A 17270-nucleotide genomic window follows, 5' to 3' on the forward strand; every position below is an offset into this window, starting at 1 on the left:
ATTGACATTGAGTTCTGTGATGAGTGCGACGTTGTCGAATTCTTCAATGCTGTCCTCGTTGTTGTTGTAGAGTTCTTTGGTGTCATCATCAACATCGAGTTCTTCATCATCATCACCATCTTCTTCGACGTCGTCGAGTTCTTCAACATCAGTGTCGACATTGTCAACTTCTTTGAAAATTTAAATTTTCACTTTGTAGAATCACAGAGTCATAAAATGGTTGGAAGGGGCCTCAAAGCCCATTTCATTCCACCCTCTGCCATGGCAGGGACACCTTCCACTATCCCAGGTTGCTCCAAGCCCTGTCCAACCCAGCCTGGAACACTGCCAGGCATTCAGGGGCAGCCACAGCTGCTCTGGGCACCCTGTGCCAGGGCCTGACCACCCTCACAGGGAAGAATTCCTCCCCAATGTCCCATCTATCCCTCCCCTCTGGCAGTGGGAAGCCATTCCCTGTGTCCTGTCCTTCCATCCCTAGTCCCAGTTCCCTTTCCAGCTCTCCTGGAGCCCCTTCAGGCCCTGGATGGGGCTCTGAGCTCTCCCTGGAGCCTTCTCCTCTTCAGGCTGAAAACCCCAAGTGGTACCTGAGCTCTGCAGGGGAGAATTACAGGGCTGAGGGCAGAAGGATGCAATATTTGCTGTCCTGTTCATCCAGGATCAGCCTCTCCAGGAGCAGCACACAGTGAAACCGAGACTATGCCGCTGACTTCTTTTCTTTTTTTTTCTTTTTTTTCTTTTTTTTTTTTTGTCTGCTCTAAAAGCAGGGACATTCCATGATGGATTATAGGACTTAAACAAGCACATGAACCCTATGGAGGGAATAAATTCAGTGGGAAGGTTGAGTACCAGGAGTCAGAGCACTGACTGACGTGAAATTGGCTTTGGTGGAACTGTGCTGATTTATTGCAGCTGAAAATCTGAGCCGAGGTGGGAAGGAGCAGCCAGCAGAGAGGCATGGACAGACTTCCCTGCTGGAGGCTGGTGCAGCTGTGGAGCATGGGCCCAGCATGGCATCTCTGTCTCCAGGGGTTTCCAGGGCTCATTTAGTCACCAGGAACCAGGAAAATCCCATTTCACAGAGCAGGGGATCACAGATCCCCAGACATACTCCCCTCCAGCACTGCTGTGATTCCTGATCTGGGGTGTGTGGTTTGCTCCTGAAGGACACCAGTGTCACTTTTTCCCTGTTGGCTTGTCCCCAGCTGTCCCAGGATGGTGGGGGGACACCCAGCATGTTGGCACATGTCACACCAAACCATGTCAGCTGTCCCCTTGTCAAGGCAGAGTCCCCTGTGGTCCTTCAGCCATCCCTGCTCTCACCACTGACCCCTGAATCTGCTGCCACACCAATTATTATCAGTAACAAACCCTGCGAGGAGCTGAGAGGTGGCCAAAACCCGCCAAGGGACTGTCACCCCACTTTTGTCAGAACCCAGGACATCCCTCTGGCCCTCAGATTGACCTGCAGAACAGACCTTGGCAGGCCAGACAGAAAATGTTTTAGATAAAAAAATAATAAACAACCTTGAGAACGGGAGCCAAAGACTTCTGATTTCTTCTTCGATGTCTGGGTTCGGGAAAAGAGACTTCTTAACACACCTCGGGATCATCTCAACCAGAGAGGAAACCCAAGACACTTTCAGGGGTGCAAGAGTGGGGCTGGGGTGCCATGGTCTGGACTGTGAAAAGCCCAGCACAGCTGGGGTCTGCAGGCACTCTGCAGCGGGGCAGCAGCTCCAGGAAAGCTCATGCCTCTGGCCCTGAAGGTTTTTGGGAGCTCAGCTCCTCAGCCAGTGCCTGAAGCTGCAATAGGCAAAGGAATCCGAAGGAGAATTGGATTTCACTGGGATCTGAGCCTCAGGGCCTTTTCCAAACCCTTGGCCAGCAGAAGCAAACACAGCATTTATCAGGAGCAGCACCTCCCACAGACTGGGGCTCTCAAATCTCTGCTGCCAGGGCAGCCAGCTCCACAGGACACCTTTCCACCGGGGCTCCAGGCACCCACAGACCTGCTGCTGCTAATTACCCTTGATATTATCGCTGTCAGAGCTCCTAAGCCTGTCACTGGGAGCAAAAGGAGGAGATGGATAGGTGGCAGGGGAAGAGTGGGCAGCACGAGCTGCTCCAGGTCAGCGGGTGGGCTGGAGAACATGTGCAACGAGAGACCTTCGTGAGCATCATTAATCTGCAGCCTCTAATTGGGAGTTTGGAAGGAGCCTTTTCCATCTGTCTTCAAAGAAGGAGGGCCAGAGCTGCCTGGAGCAGGGTGGCCACCAGCCCCTGAGAGGCTGGCTCGTGGAATGAGCTCCATCTTCCCTCTCTGCAGGCAGCCCTCTGGACCAGGGACACATCAACCTGCTCCTGGCCCTCCCGTGCTGGCTCAGCCCTGCAGCCCCCAGGGAGGATGAATTTCCATCTCTGCTTTCAAGCCGTGCTGCTGGTTATTGCTTACCACTGTATCAGCCATCAAAGTTCCCGTGAAAACACTGAATAGGACACAAATTGCAAATTAGGCTTTAATTAGAAGCTGGCATCTGCTTTCTGACCAAGAAGTACAATGAAGACGTCTATATGTTGCTATGGCAGTCCAGAAACATAGATTTCTGTTTCGGGACCCTTTGAAGACAAATTTACTCAGCACTATAAACTTGTATGCCAAAGTGATTAACACTTTAATGCTAATATCAAGCTGGACCAGTTACACACATTTTATTCATTAGAAGGCATCGTTTTTCAACTGTGTCTTATCAGTATGTAAATGAGATTTTGACTCAGTCATTGTCTGCTCCCAAAAGCGCAGCCGAAGTGAATTCAATTAATGCGATTTACATCCCAATGTGACACGCGAGGCTGTGCCGGCCGTGATAAGGGAGCCAGATGGGAGCTGGGCTCCCGGCACAGCCCAGCCATCATCCTCCTCCTCCTCCTCTTCCTCCCCCTCCCGGCTCTGCTGGGCAGCCCCGCAACACAGACACGCAGCCAGCTCCAGCCCAAACCTGCTTTTCCCCCTTCCCTGGATGCTCCTGCTGGCAGGGGACACCCCCTGGAGCCACTGAAATGTCCAAAAACACGGGAGCGCCTCCACTGCCAGCCCGGGACCACTCGGGGCAACTGAGGACAAACTCCAGCCTTTCTTCTTCGCTGGGTGGAGCCGTGCAGATGTGCAGAACAGCTGGGTAAGCGGCTTCCACTGCAAGGGCAGAGCCTCACGGGATCCTGAGCAATCCCTCTGGCTTTTCCCTCAGCTGGGCCACACTCCTCATCCTCCTTATGCCTGGAGGAATATAGTCGATATTTTTGTCCCCGACGAAGGAGAGGAATGATGAGGAGGATTTCATTTTATTAGAAGGTTAAAAATATAATATAATATAATATAATATTGTATTGTATTATATTAATTATATTATTTTATTTTAATTTATTTTATTTTATACTATATTGCACTGCATTTAAACTGAAATTGCTGAGCACTCAACTGCACTCCACTGCACAGTATCTCGTGACTTTCACCCAGCAGTCCTGACACACACACACTTGGATTCAATTGGTTAGTGAATTGAAATACACTAGAATTTAATTATCAATTCTTTTAGGTAAACAATCTTCTACGATGCATTCTACTTGTGAACAACACGGGAGTAGTAAATGAGATAAGAATTGGTTTTTCTTTCTCTGAGGTTCAGAGAATGTAAATTTCAGAAATATTCTTGGGAGGAATTGTGCCTTGCTTTTCTCTGTGAGGAGAAATGTGGCTACAGAGGACGCCTGCTGGCAGTGCTGGCCCTGCCCCAGCCCCAGATTTCGGGACAGAATGGATGTGGGAGGCTGGGGTACTGCTGGGCTGGAACAAAGGGAAGCATTTGTCATTGTCCCCTCACTGTCCCCTCACTGGCACAGGCAGCAGCATCTTTCATCTCAGACTCTGGATTCTTCCATGGACCCCACGACTCTCTGACACCTGTTTGGCCCAAGCTTCTGATGGGAATCCTTTCCAACCATTTTTTCAAGCAGTGTAAAAATCACCCTGGACTGATGCACGTGTGCAAGCAGACATAACAACGTCACAAATCCTGAAGCCAGGGTGAAAACCCCAATAAATTGGTGTGGCACAGTCAGATCTTTGCCTGAAGCAACAAAATAAATCTGGAATGTCCAAGATAAATGGAAAAAGGAAAGGCAGCCCCCTCCTGGAAATGGCTTTATGGGCATTTTGCCAGCACCTGGTCAAAACCAGAATGTGTTGGGGTCTGAGAGTCATCCCAAAACCCCTAAAACGAGGCTCAGTGCTTGCTCTTAAATGCAGGAACTTGCCCAAAAGTGCTGCTGATACACACAGTAGGTGCAAGAACACGCAGCCAAGAGCCTGGGAGTTAAAAAAAGAACCTTTTCCTTGAGTGACCGAGCTTCACCTGGGAATTCAGTGGGTGTTTCTGCCCTTGCTCGTGCCAGGACACTGCCCAGACGCTGCATGGATGCTCCTTGGCTGGAGGTTTGGAGGGCTGGCTGCAAGGCTGGAAGCCACCAATGCCAGGCCAATTTGTTCACAGGCTAACAAATTCTCTGCTGAAGGGATGAGCCTGTGCTAAAATTCCCAAAGCAGGCAGCATTTATTGCTTTATTTACCTGATGCTGCCTGTACCCAGGTGAACCCCTGAAGTCTCTCCCAATCCCAGTGTTTTCCCTGCCCAGGTGGATGCCCTGTTTGAGCATAGGGTGGGTCCACACGTGGCTCTGAGCAGCACCCAGAGCTGGCAGCCCTGGCACAGCTGGGAAAGAGCAGTGGAGCAGAGCCCACACATCCATGAGAGTTCATTAATCCAGGGAACGTGAGCAGGGAGCTGAATTTGTCCCCGGTGTCACCCTGCCCACCCTGCCCTCCATCCCCTGGGGGTCCCTGCCCTCTCCTGCCCCTCCTCTTCCACTCTCCAAAATGCCTCTCGTTTTCTGTGGTTGCACACACATTTCCATGGTTGCACCATGCATGGTGGGAAAGCTTTCCCAGGCACATCACTGTCCTGCTTGCTCCCCTTCACCTCCCGCCCAGGCACGGATGTTCATCCCCCCATTCCAGCATTCCCTGGCCCATTTCCACCTCCTGCATCCCCAAGGCCACCCCGGTCTGACCATTTTCCCCCAGAGCAATCTCCCCATCCCACCTCCATTTGGGTTTCCAGGCATGGGTTTGGCCGGGCAGACCCCTTGTGCTGAGAACCAGCAGCGAATAAATCAATGTGTGCCTCCTTTCAGCCAGCCAGCACTTTGATATCCGTGAGCACAGTTAACCTTTTTCCCACAGACGAAACACTCCAGGACAATTATTCACCTTGGCAGAGTGATTGTGGAGGAAAGCAAAGAGGAAAAGACATTTCTGGAGAGGCAAATTCTGCCTGGGAGCTGGATCGGTCCTGTGACCCCAAACACAAAGTCAAGTGTGGCTCCAAATCTTCCCCTTTTAGGGTTCAAAGGACAGGCAATAAGCAAGCTCAAATTATGGCTGGGGGTTAATGAAGTTGCTTTTCAGGCAGAATTGCCTGTTTATTCATGCAAATTCACTGCAACCAGCTTAGGAACATTATCCAGCCAGACCTGGGGGAGATCCCGGCTGCCGGGGGGAGATTAGGGGAGGGAAACTCAGGGCTGGGTATCAGCACAGGCAGTTAAGGTGCTTCCAAATATCCCGATTAATTCCCGGATTGGCCTGGCATTAGGGTAATAGAAGAGGCTCTTGTTGTCTGAGTGCTTATGGCTGTTAATGATGGGCAAAATCCCCAGGGGCTGGGACAGGGAAAACAGCATCCCATTGATCAGCCCTGCCCTGATCGATACCTGCTTTGGCTGCGTGGAAATGCTCATTTATCTGCTACCCGCAGGTAATAATGAGAGTGTCCAGGTGGCTGAAATAAATCCTGGGGGATGTGAACAGTCCAGGATTGTTATCATTCCCGAAACTCTCATTGCTCTCTCCCACAGGGCTGCAGATCCCAGACACAGAGCCCTGGTGCTGCCTGGGGAAGGGCAAGCACAGACCTTTGCTGGCCAGAGCTCACGGGGGCAGGAAGCAAAGCAGCTCCCAGGGCTTGTTTTAGGGGAATTCGGGCACCCAGAGCCAATGACCCTCACCCACTGCTGAAAGGAGAGCTCAGAGCCCCTGACAGGGCCTGAAGGGGCTCCAGGAGAGCTGGAGAGGGAATTGGGACAAGGCATGGAGGGACAGGACACAGGGAATGGCTTCCACTGCCAGAGGACAGGGATGGATGGGATTTTGGGAAGGAATTCCTGCCTGTGAGGGTGGTCAGGCCCTGGCACAGGGTGCCCAGAGCAGCTGTGGCTGCCCCTGGATCCCTGGAATTGTTCAAGGTCAGGTTGGACAGGGCTTGGAGAAATCTGGGACAATGGAAGTTGTCCCTGCCATGGCAGGGGGTGGAACAGGATGAACTTTAAGGTCCCTTCCAACCCAAACCATCCTGGTGTTCTGTGATTTTAAGTTCCTTCAGCTGCAGAGGCCAGAGCTTAGTGTCGATTTTCAGTCGCCGTAGGGTAAATCCAGAGTGACTGAAGATGAAGATCTTCAGATGACTGCTCATGAAGATCTTTCATGAGCAGAATCTTGCAGGTGCTGACAGAGTTTGGCATCACTGATGCAGGAAGAAGGAACCCAAGGCTTGGGGGATGGAGAGAAGAGAGAACAGACTGGGAACCCCATGAATCTCATTAAAGCTTACAGCTGGTACCACAAAAAGCCAACAAAAAAAGACATTTAAGTGCATTTAGCTCAAGACTGGGTGTTCCCAGAGCACACGGTAAGCCTGTTCACCAGGAAAAACCCACATCCCTGCAAAACAGTTGAGCACCACTCGCATGGCAGGAGAGGCAGCCCAAGCTGGTGATTTGTGGCTTCAGGAAAGTGTGGTACCATTAGAAACGTGTCATTTTTCCATTTGTTATTTTCCTATTTAACGAGGCTGTCCCAGGGGCACAAATATCAACTTCCTTTTCCTTATCAGCTGCAGGGGGGGAGGGAATGAGGCTGCTGACCCCAGTTAACTCCTTCCCACAGCAGGGTGCTCCATGGATGTCACTGCGTCCCCTCCAGGTCAGTGGGTTACAGCTCTTCCCAAGGATATCTGTTTCAACCTGCCAAAAAAAACCCCCAAAAACATCCCACAGTGCCACAAACCAAACAACACTGAAGGGGAAAAGGGGGTTTGTTTTCAGCTGAGCCTGTTAAAAATATTGGGTGCAGTGAAAGTGAGAGCCTCGTGTTTCCAGGAGCAGCTTTGTGGCCCTAATAACTCAAAATTGGCTGAAGAGGCTAAAGTCTTCCTGCAGGTGGTCTCCCAACCAGCCTGGAGAGCAGGATGGGCAAGGAAAAGCCCTGTCCGGGCCTTTTAAGTGAAAAGGAGAGAAATCTTTTGATCACCCCAAGTCTTGCCACCAGTTTTTTCCTGTTAGGCTGCCACAGCCAAGCCAACATCCATTCCCTTCCACCAGACTCCTTCAAACACCCTGAAAAGTGCAGGGCTGGGGTTGGCTGTCTAACATCATGAAGGACCAAGAGTAAAGGAAATATTTAGTAAAGGCTTAAAGGCTTGTCAGGAGATGGGTAGGACAGCCAGGGCTCAACCCCAGACCTTCCTTTATGACAGCTGATCCCTTGAGAAGGCTGCCCTAGAACAGAGGCTGCTTGTTTTTCTCTCTCCAGCCCACGGGTTTTGTGCTCTTGGGCTGAGATTTGGATCATTTGTCCTTGGTGCCCAGCTGGAGCAGGAATTGTTTTGTGTCCCTGCTCTGTGTACAGAGCTCACCATCCCCTAATGTGAAGCCCAGACCCACACACTAAAGCAGCACAGAATCTGAAAAATATAAAAGCTAAATCTGAGGCATCACATCCCCTGATTAAGGTTGTCCAGGGGGTGGTGGGATCACCATCCCTGGTGGTTTGGGGTTTTCAAGTCCCTAAAGTACTGCACTCATCCAACAGAAAGGCCTGGCTGCAGAACTCACACGTGTGGCTACAGCCCTAGGAATCCACTCCCTAAAAAGCCTCTTGCTGGCAAAATCTTTTAATTGCAGAGCAGCCACCAGGCCTGAGGCTGGGCTGCAGGGAGTGCTGCTCCTGCTGCCTGGCACTCCATCCCATCCCTGAGACAAACACAGAGCCAAGGTCCTGACCCCTCTCTCCCAGCCAAACCATCTCCAGTCCCCACTACAGGTGAAACCATGGAAGGATTTGCAGGCCTGATTTCTCCCAGTGGTCTGAAACAATTTCCTTCCAGCCCCACACGTTGCTCTGGGGAGGGGGAAGAGGTTTCCTCTGCCCCTTCTCACCCCAAAATACACACACAGAGGAAGAGGAGGAGTTGGCTCATCTGGCTGCACTCCTCCCCTCAGGAGGGCTGGAAGAGCCAGGACCATGAGGATGTTCCTTCAGCAGGCTGGGAGCACAGGGCACACCCAGAACCACTCACTGGGCACCAGCAGGGTCATCCCAGGACCATCCCCAAATCTTCTGCCATGTGGTTTTGAGCCCCTTTCCTCAGCTGGGGAGAAAAGCACAAGCTGAAGAAGATTAAAGATTGCCCAGAGAATTTGTGGATGCCCCATCCCTGGAAGTGTCCCAGGCCAGGTTGGACAGGGCTTGGAGAAACCTGGGATGGTGGAAGGTGTCCCTGCCCATGGCAGAGGGTTGGAACTGGATGATCTTTAAGGTCCCTTCCAGCACAAACCACTCAATAATTCTGTGAAAAGAGCCAAGAAAATAAAACTTGTGGTTTCTCCAGACCTGATGGAAGCAAAGAATCACCCCACCAATGCCCTACAAGCCAATACATTGAAATAATCCGGGTCCTGGGAAGGAGCAACACATGGACCTGTCAGGGCATCAGGACCTTTCTGGGAAGGGAATTTCTGTGAAATCCTTGATCCTGCCAGGGTGGGAAACCCAGGTGTGAGGGTGGGATATAGCCCAGGAGCATCTTTTCTGGAAGCTGAGGTCAAGAAACAGAGGAGAGAGGAGGCACCAACACCTTTTCAGCAAGGAAAAAAGCTCTCTGAATTAGTAGGGACCAAATTCCCTGCCAGCTCCTCTGCTGGACACAGATTTGATCTAGAGCTGTTTTTGTCGTGGGGTTTGGACTTTAATGGTCCCTTCCAACCCAAACCATGCTATGATAACCCAGGGAAATCTCACAGCAGTTGCAGGCAGGGACAGGATGTGTCAGTTTTGGCACAGGACAGGATGCTCACCCTGCTGACACACAGCCCAGCGCTGCCTCCACACATCACTCATCCAGCCAAAAAACCATCAGGGTTTCCCTTCTAGAGGCAAAACAAGCCACAAGTATTCCTTAATCAAACAATAACATTAAAGGGAAATACTATTGCTATGGGATAATGCTACCCTTGAGTCCCCATAAATGCAGGGAGGGGCAAGGTATTTCCAGAGGCAGAGGAAATGAATCCTTGGATACTCCTATCACTGTGACATAATTTACATTATACCCTGGAACCAGTGGAGATGTAATCATGTCACTTGATGGATGGCCCTGTAGGAGGGTGCAAATTGCTTTATTGACCCTCTGAGTCCAGGCTGCTTCACTCCCGTTGGCCAAGGGAGGGACAGGAAGGGGATGCTGTATCCACCCAAGTGAATTTTGAAGGTGTAGGAGCCCCTTTCAAGCCTGTTCCATTTTGTCCTGCCAGCCAGGCCCCATCTCTTTGAAGCTGCTGTTAAAACCTGCCGCTGCAGGGACATGTGGCAGGCACAGAAATTGCAAACGAGGCTTTTGCCACCTGCTCCTGCACAATGCAAATCCCATTCATCCGGGACAAGGAGCTGCTGCCGGGAGCCCCCCGGCTGAGCCAGCCCCACACCAGTGCTCCCAGTTTGCCACCGTGGCCGGGGGAAGAGCGCTGCACTCAGGGATGGAAGCATCCCGCAGATGGTACTGCCGTGGGATGCTAAATTAGCCTCATCCTCACGTGGGTAACACAAACTGAGTAGCAAAAAAAACCCAAAAAAACAAAACCAAAACAACCCAACCCAAAGGTACCCCAAAATTAAAACAAAACCCCTGAAAGGACATATTTGTGTTTTGTATATTAAATTTCTATTTCTCTTGCTGGTGTTGGAGCAGCCAGGGCTGGCTCCTCCAGGCACTGAGCAGCACAGTCAGCACCCAGCTGTCCTTCACCAAACCCTACAACTAGCAGAGCACCAGGATCTGTTTGAAACCCCTTTTTCATGTCTCTGCGTGGTCAAGGAAAGGTGGAGGGGGTTGGATATTTCCAGGGAAGGAGAGAAAGTCCCAAACATCCCGTGGTCATTCCACAGATGTCATCTTGGAGCAGGGCTCAGCCTCTCCCCCTCCAAACCATCCATCCCGAGCACTGCAGCTGCTGCCCCAACTGCCCAAATCCTTCAGGCCGGCCAAAAATCCATCAGCCACTTCCCTCATCCAACCTCCAAGAATTCCCTCATCCAACCTCCAAGAATTCCCTCATCCAACCTCCAAGAATTCCCTCATCCAGCCTCCTCCAGGAGGAGAAGGAGCTCAGGGCTAGCAAGGTCCCGGGGCTGCGCCGGTCCCCAGGGCAGAAAAATGCAAAGCACAGTAATTATCTGCTGCAGAGCCCTGTTAATGATGACGTTTGGGAGACGCTAACAATCAAGGCTATTGAAAAGAGCTACAAGGGTTTCCAAGTGTTTCCTCGGAACCATGTGACGGGAAATTGTTCCGAGTAGACGGCTCTTAATTCAGATGCTGGTTGTCATGGGGACGGGATAACACCCCTCCCGTTCGGGGATGCCACACAAGCAGCCTGCTCTGTGCCACAATGGGCTTTGGAGATGGAGCCACGCTTTGTAAATGAAAAACAAATAAACCCCAAAGAATAATCTGGAGAGTAATATCAGTGCTCACCTTTCTGAGAGCAACACGGCCAAAAGGGAAAGGGTTCCAGGGCTGGGGAAAGAGCTGTGAGCACATGGATGGAGGGAGGGATGGATCATGGATGATGGATGGATGGGTGATGGACGGATGGATGGATGGATGGACGGATGATGGATGGATGATGGATGATGGATGCATGGATGGATGGATGGATGGACGGATGATGGATGGATGATGGATGATGGATGCATGGATGGATGGATGGATGGACGGATGATGGATGGATGATGGATGATGGATGCATGGATGGATGGATGGATGGACGGATGATGGATGGATGATGGATGATGGATGCATGGATGGATGGATGGATGGACGGATGATGGATGGATGATGGATGATGGATGCATGGATGGATGGATGGATGGACGGATGATGGATGGATGATGGATGATGGATGCATGGATGGATGGATGGATGGACGGATGATGGATGGATGATGGATGATGGATGCATGGATGGATGGATGGATGGACGGATGATGGATGGATGATGGATGATGGATGCATGGATGGATGGATGGATGGACGGATGATGGATGGATGATGGATGATGGATGCATGGATGGATGGATGGATGGACGGATGATGGATGGATGATGGATGATGGATGCATGGATGGATGGATGGATGGACGGATGATGGATGGATGATGGATGATGGATGCATGGATGGATGGATGGATGGACGGATGATGGATGGATGATGGATGATGGATGCATGGATGGATGGATGGATGGACGGATGATGGATGGATGATGGATGATGGATGCATGGATGGATGGATGGATGGACGGATGATGGATGGATGATGGATGATGGATGCATGGATGGATGGATGGATGGACGGATGATGGATGGATGATGGATGATGGATGCATGGATGGATGGATGGATGGACGGATGATGGATGGATGATGGATGATGGATGCATGGATGGATGGATGGATGGACGGATGATGGATGGATGATGGATGATGGATGCATGGATGGATGGATGGATGGACGGATGATGGATGGATGATGGATGATGGATGCATGGATGGATGGATGGATGGACGGATGATGGATGGATGATGGATGATGGATGCATGGATGGATGGATGGATGGACGGATGATGGATGGATGATGGATGATGGATGCATGGATGGATGGATGGATGGACGGATGATGGATGGATGATGGATGATGGATGCATGGATGGATGGATGGATGGACGGATGATGGATGGATGATGGATGATGGATGCATGGATGGATGGATGGATGGACGGATGATGGATGGATGATGGATGATGGATGCATGGATGGATGGATGGATGGACGGATGATGGATGGATGATGGATGATGGATGCATGGATGGATGGATGGATGGACGGATGATGGATGGATGATGGATGATGGATGGATGGTGGATGTGGGAAGCAGATCACTGTGGCCCATGCTCTCACGGTGTTGATGGAGTTCAGCCGTGTGTTCATGGGCAGGATTATCCCTCTACTCCCAAAATGTCACTGGCAAAGTCCCAGAGCTAAAAAGCTCCCTGGATGTTGCCAAGGCATCAGCAGACACTGGAGGAGGGCAGGAGCCACCACTTGCACTGGCTGGGAATTCAGATATGGAGAAACATGGAGAAACAGATTTTCCCAGATTTTCACTGGCTCAGCTGTGATCACCTTTCCTGTTGCATCTCTCCCCACAGCCAGACCTTTGGAGGGCTCTCCCACACCTGGAGCACCTGGAACCTCTGGGACAGCTGATTGGAGCAGCACACAGGAGCCCTGAGAAGCTGAAGCTGATTTCTCTGTGCTTGCTGGTGACAACTTGCTCCAGACTTCTGGGATGCATTCCCAGATGTGTCTGAACCCAAGTAGAAATCCAAACCTGCTGCTGGGAGGGATGGAGAAGCTGAAGCCTTTGGGCAGGCTCTAGAGCTGCCAAATTTGGGCTAAAATCAGCTGTGACACCAACAGCTGCTGCACGAGCCGCTCGCTCGCCTTCTGCTCACAGGGGCCAGGGAAACATTTGTACAAAATATGAAATCAGTTCCCAGGAGCTGCTGAAACGCGCCAGGAATTTCTGGAACAAATCCTGCAGGCTTTAAGAGCTTTGTTCACCTTTGGGGTTGCCAGCACAGGGCCAGCAGGATTTACCAGTGGATCCCAGCAGGATTTACCAGTGGAGTGTGGGTGTTTGATCAGTGGATCTCCTTGCCTGGGGACACCACGGTTAAGGGAGCTCCAGCAGGGACAGGATAAGCTCATGGTTGGTTCTTAAACCCATGGAAAGCACACATGGCTCAGGATACCCTGTGCTGCAGACCACCAGCAGCTGGGAGAGCATCACTACACCCTGCCCAGCCCCTGGGCTGGCGGCTGCTGGAGAGGGCTTGGAGAGCTTTTGTCCTTACCCTGCCCAAAAACCCTTTTATTTCCCCTTAGGTGATGCACAAAACCACAAATCCCCGGGGGCTGAGAGGTGTGTGACAGCACCGGAGGGCCACGGTGCCACCCCAGAGCTCCAGCCCGCTCCCCCTGATGGCATCTCTGCAAGCAGCCGGCTGCAGAGGGAACAGCTCCCACAGCTCCATTGTTCCCCGAGGAGGAAGGAGGAGAGAGGAAGGAGGAGAGAGGAAGGAGGAGAGGGGAAGGAGGAGAGGGGAAGGAGGAGAGGGGAAGGAGGAGAGCCATCACCTTCCCGCGTGGGAGAAGGGACCCGCTAGACGGATGAGTCATTTCCATCGCCACCTCCTCCCCCAGTGCTGGGCGTCCTCAGCAGAGAGCAGCCGGCAATCCTTCCCCTCCCGCTCCCTCCCTGCCGGAGAGGAAGGGAAAAAAAGAAAAAAAACCCAGAGTGCTGCCAAAACCCCATCCCTGCAGGATGCGTGTGAGCCCCAGACCCAGCAGGGGTGGAGTTCCCAGAGCACCAGTGGCACCCTGGGTGCAGGCAGCGGCCACAAATGTGATTTCCCTCTGCAGGATGCATGTGAGCCCCAGACCCAGCAGGGCTGGAGCAAATGCTCTCAGAGCACCAGTGGCACCCTGGGTGCAGGCAGCGGCCACAAATGTGATTTCCCCACCCAGGGTTTTATTACTGCCTCAAGGGCGTCCCAGAACGCTTGGGAGAGAATGATGCACCTGACTCCATCTTATCAGAAGGCTAATTAATTACTTTATTATGCTATACTATGTACATCTAAAGTGAATCTACCAAGCTCTCACTCTGCTCACAGCTGCACAGCACTGCTCTCACCTCCCGACCCTTCCAGACTCACACACACACACTTGGCCCTGACAGGCCAAGGAAACAAAACCCCATCACTCTGGGTGAACAATCTCCATATTGCATTCTGCTTTGGCACAACACAGGCACAGCAAATGAGATAAGAATTGTGCTTTCTTTCTCTGAGGTTCCTCGCTGCGATTCCCAGAAAATGTCCTTGGGAAGTTGTGCCTTGCTTTTCTCTGTGAAGAGAAATGCGGCCACAGGGTTTCCCCCTCAATGGATCCCAAGCCAAGAGGATGGTGGGGACAACCCTGCTCACGAGTGGCAGCCTGTCCCCATCCCCAGAATGAGCTCCATGGGGGTGTGGGTGCTGCAGCATCCCCCAGCACAGGCTCCCCATAGGATGCATCTCCAGCTGATGATGAGGAAAATGAACTAAAACAACTGGGAAAAGGCAAAAGGCAGCATCACACCTCTCCCAGGGCTTCTACTCCTCACTCCTGCCTTGGGAGAGTGGTGAGGGACAGCTCACACCTCCCTAAATTCTCTTCCAGGCTGATTTTGTCCCATCTTGCAACTCCCTGCAGGCAAAAAGCTCCTGCAAAGCCAAGGCTGCCTTCACCCCTTGCTGCCATGTCTGGTAGCCAAGGAGTTTAAACCCAAGTAGGAAGAGATGAGAACCATCCAAACCCTCTTAAAACTGTCAGGGGACTCACACCAGCCCCACCATTGCTCCATGAAACGTGTAAATAGTTCAGGAAATTAAATAAGATGCTCTTCACCAAGTGTCTGCACTCTGGTTTGGGAAGACAGAGGTAAAAAATTGTGGATTTGTGGTGCCGTTTTATCAACCAGCACAGGGGTTCCATCCAGAGCCACCACAGAAAGGAAAACCACTGTTACAGAGCCAGGAATGTTTCATCCTGTAAAGTCACAGCCTGATTTAAAAGCCTCTCTCCCTCCAGGATGCCTCACCCTCCCCAGCCAGCAGAAGAAAAGACTTGGAGGTTTCACATTAAAAGAGGTTTTTTCATGGGAGAAAAAGGATGAAAGTAGGGAAAACAGAAGAGGAAAACACTGACAAAATGAGGATGCAGCAGCCCAAAGCCTGTGTGGTTGCTGGCCTGTGCAGGCTTAGCTTAAGTCTTTAGGCTGAGCCCTTTCTCCCTTTCCTGAGGTGCCCGGTGTGCACAGAGCCACTGAGCAAATGCTAACAGAGTATTTTAATCGGATTTTAACAAAATCAAAGCCCCTGCAAGCCGAGTGGGAGAGCAAGGTAAACAGCAGAGAGGAAGGCTTAAATGTGCTTTTCCATCCCACTAACTCCAGGTTTGCTCCAGCTCAGGCAGCAAAGGGATGTGGCCCCTGCACCCACCCGGCACAGAGCCAAGAGTTCCTGCCAAGGACAAGCTTTGCCACCATCCCAACACTTAATTCCCATTTCCCTCCCTGTCATCCCACCCTAACAGAGGCATTTGGTGGAGGTGGAGAGGGAGAAGCCTCGGCAGAGCCTCCCATTTCCAGGGGGACTGATTAATGAAAGCTTCCCTATTATCGGGTTATCGCTCCCCGTTTTTCTTAATTGAGGCGATGCACCTCCATCCTCTAAACTTCAAGGATGACAATAATTAGCACAGCGAGCCGTTATTGCTCTCATCATCTCTCCCCTTCAGGAAGTACAAGATCTAAGGCACCAGCCATGAATAGGAAATCCAGCTTTGCCAGGCACACTCTCCCCAACCTCGGAGCCGCCCCGCGATCTTGTAATGAGAGGATTAGCCCAGAATACATATGTAGCCCTTTAAAGGAGAATATTTATTAAAAATACATCAATATGTCGCTGCTGGGGTGCACATCCAGCTTATTAACAAGAGACCCCCCTCCTGAGCGGGCTTTTGTCAGCAGCAAACAGAGCTGGGGAGATAAACAGCAGCTCCTGTAATTAAGAGTAGCCCTTGTGTTAATGCTGGTTGCTGTTACAGCAGCTTATTGTCAGCTGCAGGGCCTGGGGAAGCAGGATGATGGCAAAGGCTAATGCTGAAAGGTGGATTTAGTTAGTAAAAGATGAGCCTGGGACATGGATTTTGAGCAAAAGGTGAAGGAAAAGAAATTATGCTTGGCTTTATCCATCCTCAGGCAGGGTTTAACTGCAAATTAGGACTTAGAGAGTCACAGAATGGTTTGGGTTGGTTAAAGATCATTCCAGACACCTTCCACTATCCCAGGCTGATCCAAGCCCTGTTCAGCCTGGCCTTGGACCATAGGACTCCTCCCTTTATTGGTGAAACACACACACACCTATAGAGATGTGTATGTAACACATGGACATGGTGTTCATGTGGGATCAGAGCCCCATTATTGGCACAAGGCACGTTAAACATGCACTGTTGGGATGTTCTCCTGCTCTGAGTCCCACAGGATCCACCCTTAACCCAGCTACAGAGGGTGAAATTGCCTCAGCTTCCAAAAGGATCCTTCAGACAGAGATTCACCTCAAATACCACAGGATTTGCAATAAACTCACCCTGAGCAGCAAGAACAGGAATCCCAGCACAAAGAAAACGTGGGGAGAGTTTGTGCCTGTACAGCCCCCCAGCCCAGCAGGAACACCTGTATGTGCATTTCAAATAAATACACTGTGTGCTGCCAAGCTCTTCAAAAGGCACCTCCCAAGGGGGCAGAGGGCCAGACCAAGTGCCCTGTACTCAGCACTGGTGAGGCCACACCTTGAGTACTGTGTCCAGTTCTGGGCCCCTCAATTTAGGAATGATATTGAGATGCTTGAGTGTGTCCAGAGGAGAGCAACGAGGCTGGTGAGGGGCTTGGAAAACAAGCCCTACGAGGAACGTTTGAGGGAGCTGGGGTTGTTTAGCCTGGAGAAGAGGAGGCTGATCTTAGAGGTCTCTTCCAACCTCATTATTCTGTGATTCTGTGAAGGGCACCCTGCCACGTGGGGACACAGCTGCAGAGCCACTGAGCACCCCCACATCCCCCAAAACCAGCACAGAGCCCAGCTGGAGGGGGGTTTACATTTACATTCTATTCTATGTATATAAAAAATATAGAATAAAATATATAAAATATAGATATCAG

Source organism: Passer montanus, unplaced genomic scaffold, assembly GCF_014805655.1.
Source record: "Passer montanus isolate IOZ18808 unplaced genomic scaffold, ASM1480565v1 scaffold27, whole genome shotgun sequence".
Classification (NCBI taxonomy): Eukaryota; Metazoa; Chordata; class Aves; order Passeriformes; family Passeridae; genus Passer; species Passer montanus.